The sequence below is a fragment of the Mytilus galloprovincialis genome, chromosome 10 (genome assembly GCF_965363235.1).
Source record: "Mytilus galloprovincialis chromosome 10, xbMytGall1.hap1.1, whole genome shotgun sequence".
NCBI lineage: Eukaryota > Metazoa > Mollusca > Bivalvia > Mytilida > Mytilidae > Mytilus > Mytilus galloprovincialis.
The window spans coordinates 84,330,140-84,352,959 of record NC_134847.1 but is presented as its reverse complement, the minus strand read 5'-3'; the positions used below and the strand labels follow the sequence as shown (position 1 = coordinate 84,352,959).

At 31.3% G+C, this 22,820-nt stretch overlaps 2 long non-coding RNA genes across 2 annotated transcripts; both read right to left on the bottom strand.

Annotated features, from left to right (window-relative positions):
• Window positions 1-13: 13 nt before the first annotated feature.
• On the bottom strand, window positions 14-3,483 carry LOC143048647 (uncharacterized). Its single transcript, XR_012969905.1, has 3 exons — window positions 2,900-3,483; window positions 1,576-1,758; window positions 14-721 (listed from the first exon to the last, which is right to left on the bottom strand). It is a non-coding gene; the product is annotated as an uncharacterized LOC143048647 (long non-coding RNA).
• Window positions 3,484-6,292: 2,809 nt separating this feature from the next.
• LOC143048646 (uncharacterized) lies at window positions 6,293-9,517 on the bottom strand. Its single transcript, XR_012969904.1, has 3 exons — window positions 9,356-9,517; window positions 8,456-8,650; window positions 6,293-7,449 (listed from the first exon to the last, which is right to left on the bottom strand). It is a non-coding gene; the product is annotated as an uncharacterized LOC143048646 (long non-coding RNA).
• Window positions 9,518-22,820: the final 13,303 nt, after the last annotated feature.

The window sequence follows — 22,820 nt, the reverse complement described above, 5'->3', positions numbered from 1 at the left end:
TACATTTTTTTTATTGAAAATGTAAAATGTATATAGAAAATAATGAATGAACTGTATTTGAAAATCATTACTTTGTATGCATTATTATGAAAACAAATAGTTCATACATCCACAAATATCAAATATAAATGTCACTTATCTTTTCTGAGGTTAATTATAGAAAAATACTGATAGCATTAATTTTGCAAATAACATATCTTGTAAAGACGAAATTAATGAACTCTCAATCAGGCAGTTATAGTGCATATCTAAAAGGGATGCTTATAAAATAACATGTATTATCTTTATGGTACTGTTTAATAAAATCCCGCAACACTAATCATAAGCTATATTTCCAATAATGGTGAATAACAAAAATCCAATAGATAATAGCTCATATAACTCCCTGAATGTACATGTACCCCAAGATCTGTGTAAAATCTTTATATGATTAGAACTATTTGTGAGAAATATTGAAGTAATTATCTATAAAATGCATCCGATGTAGCGATGGATGACGAAAACGACACTGTATGTCCTGTATTGTCAGGAAACGATGGTAACGTACACGGGTGATAAGTTTCGATGTATGAACTGCAACAGCAACATGTCAACTTAACGCAATTACCACATACTAAATGGCCACATGGAATCAATACATCGCTGAATAAGTTTTGTCGGCAAATGAAACAGTTTAACTTCGATTTCAACTCCATGTTTTCTTTTGTCAGTTCCTGTACCCCTAAAATAAAAGTTACATATCATATATATGTATTTGAAAATACAAAGTGTTTACGGTATAATACAGAAGTAATACAAGTTGTTGGATCTACACAGCTCCGAACGATATAAAAGATAAATTCAATTAGAATATTTACGCCCATACTAAATATGCAAAGGTACCTGTCATATGTTGTAGACCTTATCTTAATGGTTTAACTGTTTTGTTATGTTGTGTTTTTTTAACATTATTATCTAATTTCCGTTTAAATATACTTAATTTCCTTGACAGTCTAAATGATAGAAATTACACATAATGTTATATTATATTATCATCAATTAGCGACCCAAAGACCAACAAATCGTTGGTCTTACTTATATACACTATATGTTGATCTATAAAAGTTGCTTCATCCTTGTATGATAACACTTGATAGTTTACACGAATAAACTGTTTACGCCAATTATAATTTGATGCGACTGTCGTACAAGTGAGAGGTTTAGCGCCATAAAACTACGTTCAATCCACCATTCTCTACATAAGAAAATGCCTGTACCAATTTAGGAATATGACAGTTGATATACATTCGATTGGTGTGTTTGAGCTTTAGGTTTTGCCATTTGATTATGGACTTTCTGTTTTGAATTTTCCTCGGAGTTCAGCATTTTTGTGATTTTACTTTTTAAAATATATACCAAATACTCAGCATTACATTTGCTCAGTATTTTCGGTTAACTACGTGGAAACAACTTTATGTATGCAACTTTCAACTTTTATTATCATTAGAAAGTATGATAGAGGATGCATATGCTTATAAAATTTATTTTTAATATTCAATGTTCTTATCTTGAGAAAAAAATGTTTTTCATACTCACGTGAATGTGTTATTTCGTAAAGTGAGGTATTGCAAATACTATTGCATCCGTTGGAGAGTTTTCCCACTGATCTGGTTTTGCTGTCTAAGTAATCCTTGATATGTATGGATTGTGAATCAAGCTCATGATTTCTTGCCATCTTTGTTGTACCTCCAATTATATCATAAGTCCACGTTTTGCTTTCTAAGTTATTTTCGGTATGTATGGATTGTGAATCAAGCTCATGATTTCTTGCCATCTTTGTTGTACCTCCAATTATATCATAAGTCCACGTTTTGCTTTCTAAGTTATTTTCGGTATGTATGGATTGTGAATCAAGCTCATCATTTCTAGCCATCTTCTTTGTTGTACTTCCAATTATATCATTAGTCCACGTTATTGTCATTCCTGAAGAAATATAAACAAAAACATAATTTAGTTTTATTCATGATTTCTTTAAAGTTACTTACTTATTCTGTAAACCTAAGAGATTCTCTATTAATCTATTTCAATATTTTGTTCATACAAAACGTTAGAGAAAAACAGTGATGTTTTTTTTAAATTCATTTTGTACAACTATACGTGGATAGTAATCAACCCAAGAATATGTAATAAACAGATATTGCTAAGAGATCTCGCTCTCTCGTGAAAAGTAGGCATATACCTATTTCTCTGTATACTTTTTGGTTAGATCAATCTCTATGTTCATGTACTTGTATGGTGTGTAACCTTTCCCGATTAGGGTAATTTATACGCAAACTTTTCACAAAGTGTTATTCCTATTTAGTAAGGCCACACGGTACTTTTTCATCATCTATGACACACAAAATGAGATGATTCTTGATTGATTGATTGTTTGTTGGTTGCCTAACATACAGTGACAAATATTTCATACGTTTCAGGACGGGACCGCAAAAAAAGTAATAATCAAAGTAGGTCCTCAAATAGTCGTCTAACTAAAGATGTATGTGCTCAGTGATACAATTCACTAGTTTATTTTGTAAACACATACTACTGATGGTCGCCATTGTTTGACGTTGGTTTTAGAAATCCACGCTTAATAGTTGCATTTATTACATTTTTGGTGCCTTATCTTATGCCACATAAAATAAAAGGTAAGATGCGTATCTTAGATATTCAAGAAATGTTTTGACGGGCGACATAAAGGTTGAAATGATATGATAAAACAACAAAAGAACAAGCAAACAAAACCCAACATTACACAATATACAACACGATAAAACAAGAACAGAATCAATGAAAATTATCCATACATTTATTTCAAACACAGTTTATTTTGATATAACTTATTAAATAAAATACTAATTTAAAAAACATAACTTACTACTTAGCAATAGTTGACAAATATTCCTGTATATATGCTTCAAAGCAGCATGCACTCTGTTTTCACCTTAGTGAAGAAACGTTTTCCTTGACTACTTTATAATGTTAGGTAGTTGGTTAACGCAAATGAGAGTAGTTGGTTAACGCAAATGAGATTAGTTGACTAACGCAAATGAGATAGTTGGTTAACGCAAATGAGAGTAGTTGGTTAACGCAAATAAAAACAATCATCGAGCTAACATCAGTTTGAAATGCAAAATGTATTTGGTTAACGCAACGTAAGTACATCGTTATAATTATACGATTTGGTTAACACAAATTCAATACAAAGACAAATAGGGGTAGATGACTTACTTTATACAACAATATATACAATTTTGAAATTGAAAAGTACACTAAGTACAAAACAATTTTTAATGCTTAAACGGTGATTCTATTGTTTAAACTGAATACTACAGAAAAGACTTACTCATGGCGTACATGTCGCAGAAAGTTCATGTATACACGTATCCAAGCACGATGATCTTTTTCTTTAAAAAATAACATAAAAGTTTGCGCTTGATACTTTTTATCTACTATCTACAATTGATTAACGCAGACCAACTATTACCAGATTAACATCAAACTGAAATGTAAAACAGGATTGGTTAACGCAAACTATTATCGTTTTAAAATACTTGAATAATTCATCATGTTCTTATCGATTCAGTTAATGTACAACGATAGAAATTATATAAAGAGAACATGGAGAAAGGGAGAAAACTATTTTAATAAACTAAGTTTTCACATAACCAAATGTTATAGTGACAATTACAATGAATTGATAGATTTTGAAATAAATTTGTTTAAGAAATGATCAACTTGACTGACTTAAGTTAAGTCAATTAAACATAGCTGGAATTGTGTATTTTTACATTAATCATTTGCACGATTGAATCATCATATTTATAAAGACAATACCTAATATTGATCATGTAAAACATGATATATAATGTAATTTTTTAAAAACAGTAAAAACTCCAACAAAAGTGTTCGTCTTTAGTATAATAAGTGCTAGTGAATTCATCATTCAACATGTGATCTATATATTTGGTTAACACAAAGATAGGTATTTACCATAATTTAAAAATAGAACATGTATTTTTAAAATGCTATTTTTAGGTAATCGTGACAAACACACAAAGCTTTTCAACTGATAATATATATACACTCCTGATGTGTGAATAAATATGTGTATTTCATATGCAAAGATCTTACGAGTTAATCAATATTCATTTCGCAAATTACATATTATGGCTTGACAATAGGATCGTAACTACATCCCGTATGAATATGTTTTTTTTATATTTTTGGTAAGCTTTGGTGGTGAATAAAAATTATACACTCAGTGATACGGATATTTCTTCTTATGTTACAATAAAACACATATTTGTTTTATCTGTTTCCCGATCACATGCATTAACGTGAGCGAGTCATTCCTTATGGGTTATAAGGTATGACTTCACTTGACGGTGAAATCATGAATCGAAATTAAACTAGCCAACCTAGAACATGTAGACATAATCGTTAGTTGTACCAGTGTTATAATTTGATACGCCAGACGCGCCATTCGTCTAGATAAAACTCATCGTGACGCTAATATATCACAATAGTTAGAAAGCCAAATAAGTACAACGAAGGCATTGTCCAGTTATTGAACAAAATATGACAGTTTTGTATGAAGTAAAACAATAATGAATTTGTTTCGATGATTGAAAAATATAAATAACTGTGAAAGGAATTCATCAAAACAATTATAGGAGAACGTTCTATATTTGATATCTTGTTTCGTGACACTTTTACTGCGAACAAGTAGATGGATTAATTCTGTTCGATCATAATGACTAATTTAACGGACAGATATATTATATAGCATCAGTCTACAAACTAATCATATATACCATGATTGCGATTATGTAATTTCGCCAGACACACGTTTCGTCTACAAAAGACTCATCAATTCCGTTCGAGTCGAAAAAAGGTAAAAAGGCCCCAAAAAGTACAAAGAGCACTGCGGACAAAACATTCTTAAATGTTTTGCCAAATACAGCTAGGGTAATCTATTCCTAAACATTCTTTTTTTAAATGTTGCCTTGTATGACTATCTGCCTTGACAAAATAAGATGAAGCAGTTAGCAACATAAACAGGAAACAAAGTTTTATTTTTTTCAAGATAAAAAATCAACGGCCTTTTATGTTAAAATAAAATGAAAGTACTAGTGCCATTCATTTAAGTGACATCTGTATTATGTGACATTAGAAATTATGGCTATATACGGCCAGGGGTTTTAATATGAAGGTCATCAGATCGTCAATAAGTATGTATACGGCTGAAACATGTTTGAAGATGCATTTACAAAGAACTTATTAATCAGGGCCGTAATGTGTTTAAGGTAATGCCACGAGGATAAATTGACACATATTAGCTTAACATTTGAAGGTCCCTAAAATTTATAATTTCGTTTATTTTTTAGTTTTCTATGTTGAGTTATGTGTACTATTGTTTTTCTGTTTGTCCCTTTGCCCATGGCGTTGTCAGTTTATTGTCGATTTATGAGTTTGACGGTCCCTCTGGTATCTTTCGTTAAAGACGGACTACAAATACCTCTTTGGGAAGGTATTGCATGAAGTCTGATTTATATCAAAACACAAAACGAGTCGACAAGGGTGCACAATGAGCACTCAATGGAATAACGTTTACAAAATACGGAAAGTTTTCAGAGTTAAGTGATATCTGAAACCAAGTTAAGAGTAGTTAGTGTCATTGAAAACATACTTTAATTTAAGTCAGCTTCTTTAAATGAATTAAAAGCAAACTGTAAAAGTTAAATGACAAGGCAACACGAACTTTACATTCAGAAGTCAATTACCCCTCTGTTGATTGGACTGTAATGAGTTTCCAAATTTATATTGAGTTTCATTGTTTATCAAATTTTGACAAAAAAGTGATGCAAGGTATACAAAATGGAAAATGCTAGACAACTACACAAAAACAAGATAAAAAACGTTAAACAATTAATGTACGTTTTTCAACAGTTTTTAACCATCAATCACTCAACAATTTTCTATATATCTACTCTATATGTCAAATAATATAAAACACACATAAAGCAATCCGATTTGTTCATAAGCGTACTAAAGTAACCGTCTGATTATAATAAGTACACTAAACACCTGTTATGGCATCTACACTTTTAAGATGTATATAGAAAAAAACATTAAGATATGAAATAGAACAATCACTGCTAATATTTGCAGAAATATGGTAAAAGGTGTAACAAGATTTTGCAAACCAAAACCCCCGTTGAGCTTAATCTATTAACCCATTATAAAAGGTACATAAAAGAATAACGAATTAAAATATATACAGGCCATTTATTTTGTTTTGTCAACGTCAGAATAATTGTTTCTTTTAACAACATAATTTAATATTTATTTCAAATATTGGCTTGTTACAATTTCCTTCAGGAGACCAAACTCCTCCTGATGTTCCCTGTTACATTCCACTTATCACTCATATTAAATAATATCACTTATAATGACTATTCATATGCTTTCAAATGGTTGCTATAACATTACTTTTAATTGTCAAACAGATTCTTCTATTGTACTCATTGATAAAACAATGACATTGACATTTACGTCAGTATAATTGTTTGTAAACATTATAGTTCAAAATATATTACACACTACACTATGAAACAACTGCTATCAGTAACTGCTACATATCGTACGTTCACATCATTGATACTTAAAATCAGGCCGTCTTACGCTTCAATGTCGGGGCCATACATCACAAAAACTTTTATGCAACAACGGTATAGACTGTATAGAAAGGCATGATATTATCCATAATCAAGAACAATCATAAAAGTATTGTCAATACAAAAAAAAAAGAAAAATTCAAAACTAGAAGCCCAACATAAATTAACAAACGTCCTTCATATAAATAGCTTGATTGAACTATACGATACGCAAAAACTGTTAATTTCAAGAGGGAGTATCAAAAACATGTCATATCTATCTCTCATAAACAAAAATGTATTATCTTGATGGTCATCTGTAACACAAAATCCTGCATCACGAATCATCAGCAGTCATTTCATTTATGGTTATTTACACTAAAACAACTTATATAAATGTAATATGAATCCCTGAATGAACTACAATAACTGTTCTTTAAATTGTTAAACATTAGTCAAATTTGTCTATTTGTAAAACCGATATAGCATTCCAAATTCTTCTACGAGTTGTTGGAGTCAATTGAAAATATTAATTCCAATGAACTGATGGATCTTGCCATTTCATGTTCTGTAGTATGAATAGGCGTTAACGTGCATACATGTGATGATTCAATAAGTATACCACACGAACACATTGTCAGCTTAACACAATCACCACACACAACATGACTGCATGGAAGTAATACATGTGTGAACTGCTTTTGTTTGCATATGAAACAGTTTAACTTTGATCTCAGCTTCAAATTTTCTCTCTGCAGTGCCAACATCCCTGTAATTATAAGAGAAACACTTGTGTTATATTAAAATACTTTGTTTAATCATGCATGTAACTAAAAGTATGGTTTTTACATAGACCTGTATTTGTGACTGTGAACATGTTTTGCTTTCATTCTGTTTGAGGTATGTCGCCCGAAAGCCTTTTTGTTAACGTTTCAATGATTCTCGTACTTTTATTAATCAGAATTCAAACAAACTATTTTGTCGTTGAATGTTTTTTTTCTGGAATTTCATTATGAACAATCCCAACTAGTATTTATTGTAAACCAAATATGATTTTAATGACAAAATATAACAATTTCTGTGTGTCTATTATTAACATCACAATCTTGACTGAGTAGTTACATGTGTTTCCGTCTAGGATTCGTATAAGTCATAAGTATACCAATTTTAGTGTACATGACATTTACTTTTACAACAGCCTTATCAGGAACTATTATAACAAAACGATTTGTCAAATGCATATGTTTGAAAGTATTCGTTTGAAAGCTTAGAACTTGACTTGACATTTCCTAATCTTATAAGATACCGCAGACACAGCCAAAGTCATGTCGAACGATAACTGATTAACTCATGTCAACGGAAAATATCACACACACACACACACACACACACACACGATTAAACGACCAAAAGAAAGCAGTATGAATATAACAACACTAAAGGAAATGGTTAATTTTGTTGAATATCTGTTTCATTTAACTTTTATATCAAATATTTGAAAAACCAAAACAATTACGCGGAAGTATGATTAATGATGCAACTACTCCTGTGGACCATAGAGTAAAAGTTTAGGATGCAAATAACTTTAAATGTATATCTTCTTTGCATCATATCAATCATTCATATTTATCATGTTTCATTAATATACGCAAAACATGATGTGTATACTAGTCGATACATGTACTAGTACACATAAAGTCAATACACTATTTAAAAAAAACTGTTGCCGCAAGTTTCCGATTTATAGATCGGAGAACAAATTGCTATATACTCACTTGAATGTGTAGTTCCGATAAATGAGTCATCGTCATGCCTCTCAGTATTGGACTGGCTGCGCAGTTCTCGCGCTGATCTCGACTGACTGACGAAATTATAATTTGTAAAGTTGGACTGTGAGTCTAGTTCATCGGTTCCTATCCTTAATTGTTCTCTGTCCTGATTTGTATCATCAGTCCACGGTATTGCCATAGCTGTAAAAAATGTGATGAGAAATAAATCATCTATCATCATAAATATATCAGTTTATGTTCTTCTATCAGCTGTATGAGTCCAAATTTTGTTTAGAACATATCTCTTCTATGTACGACAACAAATGCAAACTGAAATAGCAAATTAACAAAAAAAAAAAGCATATAATACTACCACACAATATGTATTGTAAATAAGATGACTTTTGATTATCATGCGTACTTCATACATATTTAAAATTGTTTTAATAGTTATCAAAGGTACCAGGATTACAATTTAATACGCCAGACGCGCGTTTCGTCTACATAAACCTCATCAGTGACGCTCAGATCAAAATAGTTGTAAAGCCAAACAAGTACAAAGTTGAAGAGAATTGAGGACCCCAAATTCCAAAAAGTTATGCCAAATACGGTTAAGGTAATCTATTCCTGTACCGAAATATTATAAACCAATATTAAATGTTGAGTTTTTCGTATTGTTTTTCTTATCCTAAGACATAGATTTAGGTATGATGTGCAATGACAATATAGGAACTTAATGGTGTCATTGAAAGTTTTCTTAACCACACCACGCATCCCCTTTTCCAAAAGAAATAAAAGCAAAAAGCCGAATTAATAATCATACTCAGTGTTTCTTTAATTTGACTTTTTCAACAGAATCAATTTTACAAATTAAAATAAACATATTTCAACAATAGAAAAACTTACTTAGTAGAATAAAGTTGACTATAGTTCCTGAATATACGGTTCCAAACACCTTTCACTCTTTGGTTTATAATAATTTTTGATCAAAACTAAATCATTATATATCTTATATTTATGTTGGTTAACGCAAAAAAAAACTCTCGTCAAAATGACATCAACCTAACTTTTAAAATACACAGTTGGCAGGTTGGTTAACGCAACGGACGGATGTTCCTCTTGTTTAAGCGGCTATTTTGGTTAACGCAAGAATAAAAAAGTAGTTGATAAAGAGAAAATAAACAGGCTTGGAAGAAAAGAAAGAGATAATGTGATATTAAATACTTTTTATTTTAATAACTGGTACGAATACAAAAATAGGGGATCCAGCAATTTATTTTCATTGTTTAATATGATCGAATTATTGGTTTACCAAAAAATATATGTTCACAGTTTAAATTGTTAGAAGACAAATTGTGGCTGAGAAATGCTAAATAAAAAATTTAAGATTTTTGTTACCATATTTAACGATAAATACACTAGTTTTATATTTGTAAAGTTCACAAAACGAGGAAGATTAATTATGTCTTATTTGTTTACACACAAATAGTAACAAAATAAACTAAAAATAGCTCAACATGTAATGCTAAGCAGGTATTTACTAATTTAAGCCATTTAAACATCAGATTTCAAATTGATAGTTTGAAATGCACGTTAAATTGTGTCCACCAAAAATATAAGTTACATTCAATGTAAGAGCTCATTTCAATCTTGGTATATCGTCGCTGGGCTTCTTAAATGTTGTAAATTACAAATTTTTCAAGGACAAAATATCTCACAAACAGGCTTTGAAAATTTTGGCAAAAGGCATGCTTCCAAAATGTCGTACGTGAACTTGAACATTTTTGTAAATAGCAGTGAAATAAAACTTTGACATTTCTGGATTATCCAAGAACTTAAATTATTTTCACAGAAATAAAGAAATACACAAATTTTTTCCCAAAGCCATTCTACAACGATTTTCAAGTTTGCATACAACATTTTGGAAGCAAACTTTACAACCACTGACATTGGAAATTTTGTAATATGTCTTATTTCACACATTTTGATTGGTCTAACTGTATGCTATTTTGTAATACCAAAGATTTCCTCCCGCCCAGACCATTGGTGTCAAAAAGTATTTTTAGCCAAAAAGTCATATTTCTAAATATAACATTGATCCAATTAAGATATTCAATGTTGATACGGGTTTTATTGGCAAAGTGTCAGAATATTGGGGGGAGTGCACTTACCTTGACTTATTAAAGATGGCAAGGATCCAACAGGAAACAATACAACGGTTAAGTGGAACTTTTGTCCATATACACATGATACATGTATGTGTAAGCATGAAAAGTACATATCATTACTGGCGAATCGGAAAGGTTTTCATTCATTCATTCATTCATTTATTTGTTTTTGTTTTTGTATTTGCTTGTTTCCTGTTTAAGTAAGGCAAGTGTATGTTTTAGGCAATTTCAAATATTTCCTCTTCTTTTTCATAATTGTAAAAAGGAAATGCATTATATATAACAAAATAGATACAGTTGAGAATCTTTACAATAAATGTTGGATTTAATAAGAATTCGTTGATAATCAACATACATAATGACACTACATGTACTAAATTCTGTAACCAATAAAAAGATATGTATTTGTATGTATTGTATTAAGATTTATCAAATGAGAAATAATATATATTTTTATTCTCATGAAACCAATGCATTACATCGGTACAGAGATTGAAGGAGAAAAAGGTATGATATATTAGGGATCACTACATTTCTGTCTTTTCTGTTTGTTTCAAATGGTATTTCTTCTCCAAGGAATATTTGGCAAAGGGAGGGGTAATGTTTTTTTAGTTTTAAGGATAATTTTTAAGGGTAATTTAACGGATCCGAGATACATGTACTAGACAAAGAATACATTTACCTCACACTTTTTAAGTAATGCATTTATGAGTGAATCGTTGTTTGAGTAAAGACCAGTGGCAAACATTTCTGTGCAAGTCAAGTCGATTCGGAAAGACCTTAATTTTCAAATGAATTATGTGTTCGGCAATGATGCTGCTTTGAGTCTTGATAAGGGCTTAATAAAGCTACGTTAAGTTTAAAAAAAAAAAAAACTAAATATATCAAGTTTAGACAAATATTTATGTAAAGAGCTTTATTAATAATTGTTATAAATATTAATTTTATTCCAAAATTGTTTCTTCCTTAAATATACACGGTGAAACTAATGTTTTAAATGCCTAGTTTTGTGTACACTTTAATAATCTACACAAGGCCTACATCAAGTATCGACTGCATGTAGACAAAGCATGTTTTACACTACATGTAAACATTGAATTTTATCAATGGGAACGTAATTTTGTTTAGTGTACGTGTGAGTTACACTTACACAACACCGAGTTTAGGTCAATGTGAACACGGCCTTAGTTTGAATCAAAGATTGACATTACATATAAATATCAGAAGGTGTGGTAACATTGCCAATGTAACAACTCTCCGCCAGAGACTAAATGATACAGAGTTTATAACAACTATGGGTCATCAGACGTCCTCCAACAATGAGAAATACCAATACTTCATGGTCAGCCAAAAAAAGACCGGATATTAAAGGCAAATGAAATCCAATTAAAAACAGAATACACACGGCCTGATTTATGTAAAAATAAGGAACGAAATGCTTTACAGTTACAAACGATAACCACTGAGTTACAGGCTCCTGACGTGACATGTACACACTAAACAAGGTAGGGTTAAAACAATTAGCATGTATCTGACCATTCCTTCAACTGGGAAAGTGGTTTCACAGTACATAATAATTATTGACACACTATAAAAACCAGTTAAAATAGCTAAATTCATAAGATCGATTAAAGATGAACTATAAGTGTCTTCTGAGTGCACATGCATGAGATGTAGACTTTATCGCTACGAATTCAAAATGATAATTAAGGACTGAAAAAGCCTAAAATATTCGTATATGGTTTGTTTTCATAATAATCAAATGAATTACGTCAAAAATCAAGAAACAAAACAAATAAAGAAAAAAGTCTGTTTTATCTAGGAAAAAAATCGTTTGTCGTTGTTCTCTTATATTTAATGCGTTTCCCTTACTTTTAATTGTAACTAGGATTGGTTTTTTTCTATCGATTTATGAGTTTTAAAAATCGGTATACTACTTATTTAACCCGGGAATCATGAAATTTATATCTTAATATACAACATTAAACCATTTTTTACTGTAAGAGGTGAATAAATACTGATCTTATATATTATTCCATATCTTTACATGCGATTAGGACTAAGATTGCCTATCAGTTTTAATGATTTAATTCCATATTCCCCGTGTAGCTAAACTAACACTAACATCTAAAAGATAGAGTTTCCTGATTTTACCAGTTATAACCGTTTCATCTTTGTTTTCGTTTATTGGTTAATCATGTTAAAATCAAACTTATGAAATCACCCAATTTGATAGAATATTCATTTGTAACAAACAATGATTAAAGACATAGGATAAAATAATTATTTAAACTTACAGTCGTATGGTATGTTTCAACAGTTAACTTACTGCGCTGATGCAACTTGAAAAATTTTCCTATTTACGAATGGATTTTATACAATAACAGACATAAAAGTTAGTTTTAAATAGATGAATACTGTATACGAAAAAAATTAATAGTTATCTGAATAAAAAATAAACTACTAAACCTACTTTAGATATCTTATATCAATACAGGTTGTATTGGTAATATGTCAGAATATCGGGGGAGTGCACTCACAAATGTAACTTGACATTGTAAAGATGGCAATATAGTAGATAATAGCTACAGGAAATTAGACAACGGTTAAGTGGTACTTTGGTCCATATTATATCTTATGTGTAAGCATAAATAGTAACTATCAAACATTGTAAAATAAACTGGCGTATTAGAAAGTGTTCATTCTTTTACTGTTTTTATTTGCTTTTTTCTTTGCTTGTTTTTGTAGTTACCTCTTTAAGTTACTTAAGTAACTTTTAAATGTTCGTCAGTTTCAAAAATTGTAGATACAGTCAACATTATTTCATTTTTAAAAGAAGATTTTCGAAGTGCATGTTTTGGAACGGTAAATACTAAGTACTACTATATAGGTCTCAATGAAGACATATACAAAGTAAAATAACAAAACTGCCTAACTCTAACGAAAATTCAGAAAGTATGGTCGCTTATCAAATGTCACGAATCTTCTGATCACCACCACATTTTGCACATGCCTTCTAACGTCAGGAGTCGTTAATTGTTTGTTGTGTTCAATCATATTTGGTTTTCGTTTATTACTTGAAAAGACATAGGTCACGCAATGCAATGGAACGAGGGGAATATACATCATATCTTTTCAATACACGTAAGAAAATAATATGCAATCTATAAGAAACATTCAAAACATTCAAAATCGGAAATTAAATGAGCAAACAGAGTATGATAAATTAATAATTTCGTTTGTTTGTGAAGCAATCTGGTACACTTTAGTTTTCAGTTTATTTTCGATTCATGAGTTTGACTGTCCCTCTGGTATCTTTCGTCCCTCTTTTACATACATTTGTACAAACGAGACGTTTTTGTAATAATTGCAGTCTAATTTCATCAATGAAAAGACTCAAAACAGACAGTAAATATAAAAAATGAAAACAACACCGTACACTTTACTTTTATCCAAAGCGCTTTTCTGAATTGACCTTGAACAGGAACACCTAAGGCCAAAAATTTGAAATCCAGCGATTTATATTAACTGAGCTTAAGAGTTGACATTTTTTTCAATTGTGTCTATAAAAAAAGAAGATGTGGTATGATTGTCAATGAGACAACTGTCCACAAGAGACCAACATGACACAGAATTTTACAACTATACGTCACCGTACGGCCTTCAACAATGGACAAAGCCCATACCGCATAGTCAGCTATAAAAGACCCAGGTCTGTGTGTCTTGTTGACACATTGATGTCAAAATAATGGAATTTGAAGCGACTGTTATATAAATGAGAGTATTAGCTAGCTATAAAACCAGGCTCAATCCACCAATATCTACATACGAAAATGCCTGTACCAATTCAGGAATATGACAGTTGTTATCCAATCGTTTGATGTGTTTTAGATTTAGATTTTGTTTACTTTCCTTTTTGAATTTTCAGGTTTTTTTTGTGATTGTACTTGTTCGGATATTGCATCTAAGTTCTGCGATGAATATGTATGTCAAATTTTATATCTAAGTCTAAAAATTGGGCGGTAAAAGCCGTAACTGTTGTTTCTATCATTTCTAGGGATATACTTATCAAACCCAATCAGAAAAGTTTGGATTGTAATTGACAGAACATCACCAATATATCATCTATATCCTATAAATGTGAAATTGAATTACCTGGCTCCTTTGAGCTATATGTTAGTGTCTAAAGGAACTCTGATTCCTTAGAAAATAAAACGAGGTCGATAAGGAGAGGAGCATAGTTCGTTTCCATAGGAATGGCGACAATTTCATAAAAAAAGTCTACCTCTTAATTCAACAAATATGTTGTCAATAAGAAACTCTAAAATACTGATCACTTGTTCCTCGGGACAGTCACTAACATACAGGCTGAGTCGTTAGATTGTATTTGCTTTTTATGTCATTTGATATCTTAAATATACATTCGGTCCTTGCCTTGTATATATGTTTACGTATATAAGAATATATAATAACATGCGATATAATTTAATAATTTTGTGTTCAAATCCTATTTATCATTAATAAAAAGAAGGGGAAAAAATGAACTCAAAGTGTAACGAAATCAAAGGCTTCGACAGATTAAGCGTCCTATTTCTTGTGTAGATATTCCAATGGGGAATATGATTTTTAAATCACACGTTCATTCTAGTATCATTTAACTTACACATTCATAAAAGAGGGACGAAAGATACCAAAGGGACAGTCAAACTCATAAATCTAAAAGAAACTGACAACGCCATGGCTAAAAATAAAAAAGACAAACAGAAAAACAATAGTACACACGACACAACATAGAAAACTAAAGAATAAACAACACGAACCCCACCTAAAGGTGGCCCCAAAACTATAAAGTGTCTAATTCCTCTATAACTATGCTGAAAGAGATATTGTGATTGCATCATGAATCACAACACTGTTAATGAAGTTGGTTTTACAATTAATACGTATCGAATAGTAGTATAAAAACGTCATAAATAGGTGCGGAATGGATGTTATCTCTTTGAAGTCAGAATTTCGAAAATGCGAAATCAATGCGTTTGACATATATTCGTTCTTGATGTACAATATACAGGTGATGATATGAAGCTGACTGCCTAATTATAGTAGTACATGTATGTAAAACGTATGACATGATAAAATTTGCTCACATTATGGTCAATATGTAGAATATTCGTTCGTACTGCAAGTCTCTGTCATTTAATTTGGGGGTTCAATTTATAGAACACACGTCCAACTGAAATAAGGGATGGTAAGCAATATGTTTTGAAGTTTAACAAAAAATATACCACTTTATACTAGTATATTTATGTGTGGTCGAATTGGTAGTCTTGCCAAAAGAGAGATAACAAGAATCAACTCATTACCGTAGCACTGATAACTGAGTTAAACACTAATACATGTATAAGCAATACATTGCAAAATGTTTTTAAAATGGTTTTGTTAATCTGACATCAATGTAATATGGTAATATTCATTTTGGTCTACTGTCATGATCGTGTGTCCGTAGTCGATATCGTGTTGTATGGTTTAAAGTAAATCGGGTGTCTTTTTCTGATCATTATGTCAAATATCATCTGATATACAACAGACACTTCTAACACTTGGCACTTAAACTACCACAAAAATGTATCTTTATGTGTTTTTAAAATAATTCCAAAAACCATTTAAAACAAAGGATAATTGTACTGAATGTGATAGAAAATACAAATATTGTTTTTTACTTTGGGATAATAAACGGCATTTTTTTTTTTAAAGTGAACAAAAAGGAAAACATGATACACAAAGGAACAAGTAATCAATAACCTGGCGTTTCTTATTGACAATTTATTTGTTAAATTTGGAGGTCAATCTTTTCAACAAATAATTATATAATTGGCATTCTTACGGGAACGAACTGTGTATCTATCCTTGCCTACCGCTGTTAATTTTAGTAGCAGATGCATGCTATTAAAATCATATAGTGAGTAACGAAACTTATTTAAACATAAAGGCAACAGTATACCACTGTTCAAACGTCTTAAATCGATAAAGATAAACAAACAAAAAAAAACGTGTTCCAAACCAAAACCGCGGGGAACACACAAACAATAAGAGGAAAACAACTATACAACGTAAACACCAAAGAGCAACAAAAACAAAGAACAATGCAACATACATAGAAACGAACTATTAGATAAAAACTGCATAATTCCTGATTTGGCAGAGGACATGTAAAGAAAAGAAGTGTAAGTTGAACCTGGTTTAATGGCTCACATTTTATGACAATGTTACATATACCGCTATAATGACAACATTACATGACATGAATACAGTACAAAAAAATGGAAAAAACACACAAAACAGAGGAATACATAAATAAATAATATTATACTTTTTTTTTTATATCTTTGCCACATAATAACAACGAATGTCTTAACATAATTTAGGACAGTACACATAATAGAATTACGAACTGTTTGTTATACGAAAGTTTGAACGCCACCAAAAGCAACGTCACAGGTAATTTTCTAAAAATTGGATAATAATCGAAATTAATTTAAAAAAAAGAAGATATGGTATGATTGCCAATGATGAAACAACTCTACCCAAGAGACCAAATGATTCAGACATTAACAACTATTTGTTACCGTACGGCTTTTAACAATGAGGAAAGCCCAGACCGCATAGTCAGCTACAAAAGGCCACAAAATGACAATGTAACACAATTCAAACGGGAAAACTGATGGCCTAATTAATGTACAAAAAATGAACGAATAACAAATATTTAGCACATAAACAAACGACAACCACTGAGCTACAGGCTCCTTTTGTGTCGTTTGTTTCCAATACTATATGAGTGTGAATTCACAATACTATAAGACGTATCACGGTACCTTTCTATCACAAATTCATGTATTTAGTTTTGATGTTATATTTGTTATTCTCATCGAATTTTGTATAATGCTTGGTTCGTTTCTGTGTGTGCTACGTTGTGTCGTTATTTTCCTCTTATATTTAATGCTTTTTCCTCAGTTTAAGTTTGTAACCCGGATTTGTTTTTTTTTCTATCGATTTCTGAGTTTCGGATAGCGGTATACTACTGTTGCCTTTTTTTCCTGCCTATGGACAGCCACATACATACAGAACCTGTTAGCGGGATCCCAACCCTTCCCTTTACCTTGGATAGTGGTATAACAGTACAATAAAAGAACGAACTATAAAAATCAGTTGAAAAAGGCTTAACTCATCAGACGAATAAAGTACAAATACGAAATTACGTTAAATTTTTGTTTGTTATCATGTTATTTTATGAATTTTATAACAAATACAAAAAAAAAATATAGAATTGGGTTAGTAATTGTGCAACAAACTGCAATATAACTATCTCGACCTGTCTACCAAATCAAATTTAGGATCATGCTATATCACCTTTAAAAATGTTCATGTCGAAGTATATTTAGATCCCCAGTAGTCCTGCAATGATTGCTTACTTTTAAATTCTTTAGGTGTAACTGTAGGATACAATAGGAACAGACTGATTTTAAAAATAAAGCTACACTTTCTATATGCCTTTTTGAGTTTAGCTGCATATGACGTGGCTTTATTCTTATACTTACCGTCATTGTGTTATTGTGTCATGGTAAATGTTTGCTGAGATATTTGTTTGTTTTTATAGTGATTAACATAATAACACAATGTTGACTGCTGTACCACTATTTTTTGACATTTATAACTATTACGTCTGTTTGTGTTGTTCACACGCAGTTGACAATATAATGGAATTATATGCGATTGTCATACAAGTGAGAGGTTAAGCTAGAAATAAATCAGGTTTAATCCACCATTTGCTACATAGGATGCATGTACCAAGTCAGTTGTTATCCTTTCGTTTGATGTGTTTGGGTTTTTGATTTTGCCATTTGATTATCGACTTTCCTTTTTGAATTTTCCTCTCAGTCCAGTATTGTTGTGATTCTACTTTTTAAGATGTTACCTCCGTGTGCTGAGGAACTTTGAAGATATTGATTGCATCAATTCCATTACTGGTAACTGAACAGGAAATTTGTTTTATGTCTTTTCATTTGTATAGTTTTAAACACACAAAGAAAGATCGAACCGTTACAAAGGTACGTTTGCATAGTTTATTTCTATGAGTTTTTGAAGTGAACTTCACTTTATAGAAAATTTATCATAAAACACTATCTCTATCTAAATTATACAAACACACATTATATATAAAGTCTAATAAAAAATAACCAGTTATTATTTAAATTAAGCCCTCTTTAGTGTACACATTGGTTTAGAGTCCCATAGCACGTAGCTCTCTGTTTTCCTGACAGGCTGCACAAGCTGCACAAAAGGCAACAATCATACAATCATTACACATATCCCCCTAAAATATAAAACATGGAAGTCATTGCTGCGAAACAGCAACTCACAGAAACAACTCTAAGAAGTTTATGGATTGTATATGCTGATACAATTCGTAACTTCATTCAACGTTAATAGTTCTACTTGTATTGTTGAATTTGAATTTCTTAGAAACACTATATATATTTGGAAGACCTTAAATAATTAAGCAACTTATATATACTTATAGTCTTTTCTGTTGTTGTATAATTTTAACTCTGTCATCATATTTATCTAAACTAGTTTTAATTTGGTATCAGCTAAAAATAGTTCACCGGATTTATCAACCTAAAATATCGACGCATTCATTATGCAACTCGTTTTTCAAGATTATCTACATGAGATTGTCTTTCTTTAAGTTACCTAATATTAATTCTTATGTTTTGTATAAAGCCCAATAAACACATATTTGTCAGTAGCATTCCAACAATGGCTTCTCTTTTGCATTTCTGCTCAATATCTTTTAAATACTAGCATTATGTCACGCTAACAAGATTTTACAGTATTCTTGGGTTTGCTTTATAAAACAAAATTGATAAAGGTTTATTTTCATTAACAAGTACTAGGTTTATGCAACAGATTGTGTACTGCTTGTGTCTAAGTATAAACAGCGTAGTTGTAGTTAGTTTCAAAGCTATCAAGCTTATAATTTAATACGCCACACGCACGTTTCGTCTACATAATACCGGCGTCACACATCAGCGTATAGCTCCGACGTACGCCGGGCGTGGTAAAAAATCATGTACGCTAGTAATATTGGATGCATTTAACCTGTCAATCATATCTGTATCATGTGCACAACGAGCTTTAAGCGTGAATTGGGCGTACGAGAAGCATACCTAAGCGTTTATCGGGCGTTCAAGTAACGTATGTTGGAATATTTCGGGCGTTTGTCGGACGAAGATGGATTGCACAGTACGACGGAAAACAAGTCTCTTGAACGTGTTTGAGACGCGTCCCGGTCGTATCTGGGACAATAATCCGTGCTTTCGGGGTGTGTGGAAGGTTTAGTTATGAGGTGTTTGTTACAAACACACCCGCATATGTCTTAGTTAAAGTCGGACGAACTTGAAGTGTATACAACGTGCCCTAAACGTATTTAAAACTTATCTGTAGCGTATGTATTACGTGCGTATAGCGTACAGGTATAAACTCGGCAAACGATTGAGCTGGATGACATTATTATGCTGCATAAAAATTTCCTGGAGTAATGTCGTTCGCCAAGCGTATACCTTTGCATTCCGACGTATTTCAAACTTATGTTACTCGCGTTTAACGATTGCTTAGCGTTCCTCTGGCGTGCAACTAACGTATACGGACTTTGTCAATTTTCTCTGTACGTCTGATGCACGCCGGTCTATACACCAATGTGAGACGCCGGCATAATAGACTCATCAGCGACGGTCGGATCAATATAGTTAGAAAGCCAAACAGTATAAGCACGGTAGGTATAGTGTCCAGCTAGGATCGTGGTTTATCGAGTGATTTGATCGGGATTTTTCGAGTGTGACCACTTTTTTGGAGTGAATATGAGCAAAAATATAAACAAACAGACTTCCTTTCTAACAATACGTGCAATAAAAACTTGAGTTTAATATACAAAGTTATATTGTGTATGATAGTATTTGATAAAGAAAGATATCATTAATCCGACATTATTTTTCGTTAAAAAAAGTTCAAATAAGCTTAAAAAGGCTTTAATTCCAAAATACAGTATAAAGCCATTTTTGTACACATAACACTGATAATGTTGAGGGAAATGCATACATGGAATATATATGTCCTTGTCCCTATCGTTGTCTGTCGTCGTCCATTAACTTTTACAAAAATATTCTCCTCTGAAACGACTTGACCAAGTTCATTAAAGATAGAGATAACTGTACACAACAAGAATTTTATGTAAAGTTAGATCTATAAACAAGTCACCATCACCAAAATGGAGAATTGTGTCATGAATTCTATTCTTGTCTTTAATGTTGAAGAGTGTCCTTAGTTTAGAATGCACTGCAGCAAATAGACTAAGGTGAGTGACACATGCTCTTTAGATACTCTAGATTGTTTACTAAAATCCCATAACCCAGACACGTAAAGTCTAAAATTTATAAAAAAAATCGAAAGGGTGGATACCTCAATAGACAGACAATTCACCGAAGTTTCATGTATAATGGTTACAGCGTTTTTGAGTTTTTGTCCGACATGCTGACAACGGACGGATGGACAACTGGGTACCATAATACATCCCGTATAAAAAATCCATGGTATTTACTTTGACAACAACAGTACAACGAAATTAAGTTGAAAAGATTATGATTCCCCTTTACTTTGTTCTGAAGACCTTTTAAAGGATCCAATAATTTCTATTAATTTAATACTTGAAAGTTGTGGTAGAACGTTTTCCGAACAGAAAATTTGCATTAAATTCAAAAAGGTTAATTTTGATCAATTTAGTAATATGTTTTTGTAATTTATTGAGTTTCATTCATTAAATTACAGGTATAAACTAGAGAAATCATTGTTTAAAATCTAGAATACCTTTTTTCTTATTCAAATTTTCTGTCAAAAAACCGGATCATTTGTCTAAAATCCCAGACGATTTCACAGTTTCTCTCGAAAAAGCCCGGATAATAATAAACACTGATTTTTGGGTTTAAATAAAAGGAAATTTTGCTTCTTCCTTGATCAAAACAAGTATAGTATTCAATATAAGATAAGATGTAATGTAAAAAACTATTTTAATTACGAAATAGCAGTTAATTGAACTTGTCGCATGTTTTATCACTCGAAAAAATGGATCAAATCACTCGAAAAACCACAATCATAGCCGGACACTATACCTACCATGATAAGGTTGAAGAGAATTAAGGGCCAAAAATTCAAAAAGGTAGTGCCAAATACGTCTAAGGGAATATATGCCTGGGATAAGAAAATCCTTAGTATTTCGAATAATTCATACTTTTGCAAAGAGTACATTAATAAAACTGGTCATGTATTTGTTATCCATGTCAACACGGAAGTGCTGACTTATATGCTCGGTAATGAAACATGTTTTGCTTGAATATCCCGTTGATAAAATAAAAAGTATGCAGACACTAAGGTTCAATTACTCATACGCACTATTGACCTTTTAGAAATTTTAGATTCTTTTAACATTCATATGTTCAGGTTCGAGTGATGAGATTTATAAGCGAATCCGTGTCGGCCGAAACTCTGATCAGACTCATAATATTACAACAAAATTAAATATTGCGTGTTTCGACGAGTGAAGACATTTTATGTTTTTTTTTTAAAAAACTGTATTTTTTAAGTAACTCGATTTCTATTATAAAAGAGAACGAAGTGAAATGAAGAAATACTCGATATCATCTGTTCCGTTTACTAAGAAAACACAAACAGAAGGTAACAGATAAACCATCATATTCAATGGGAGCAGTATTTCAAAATGTATTCAGAATTAAAAGTACGGCTTATCCTGATTGTCCGTTGTGTGTATCACTACATACTCCGTCCACTCTATATATAAACACATAAAATAATATATTTTGTACAGCTGTAAAGATCATACAAGTCTTTTTACGCTTTGACGATATAACTATTTTAATTTCTGAACTGACATATATGGGAGATAAGAACAAATTGCATTAGGAAAGAGAACGGGAACCGATATTTCTTGGACAAAAAATATCGTATAATTATGTTTTCTTTTATAAAAATGAGGTTTCGTTCATTTTTCTAAAGTTTGTATATCCAAAAAGAACTACCATTGTTTCTTATAAAGATAATAATATGCATTGTTGTATGTTATCTAAATATATGTA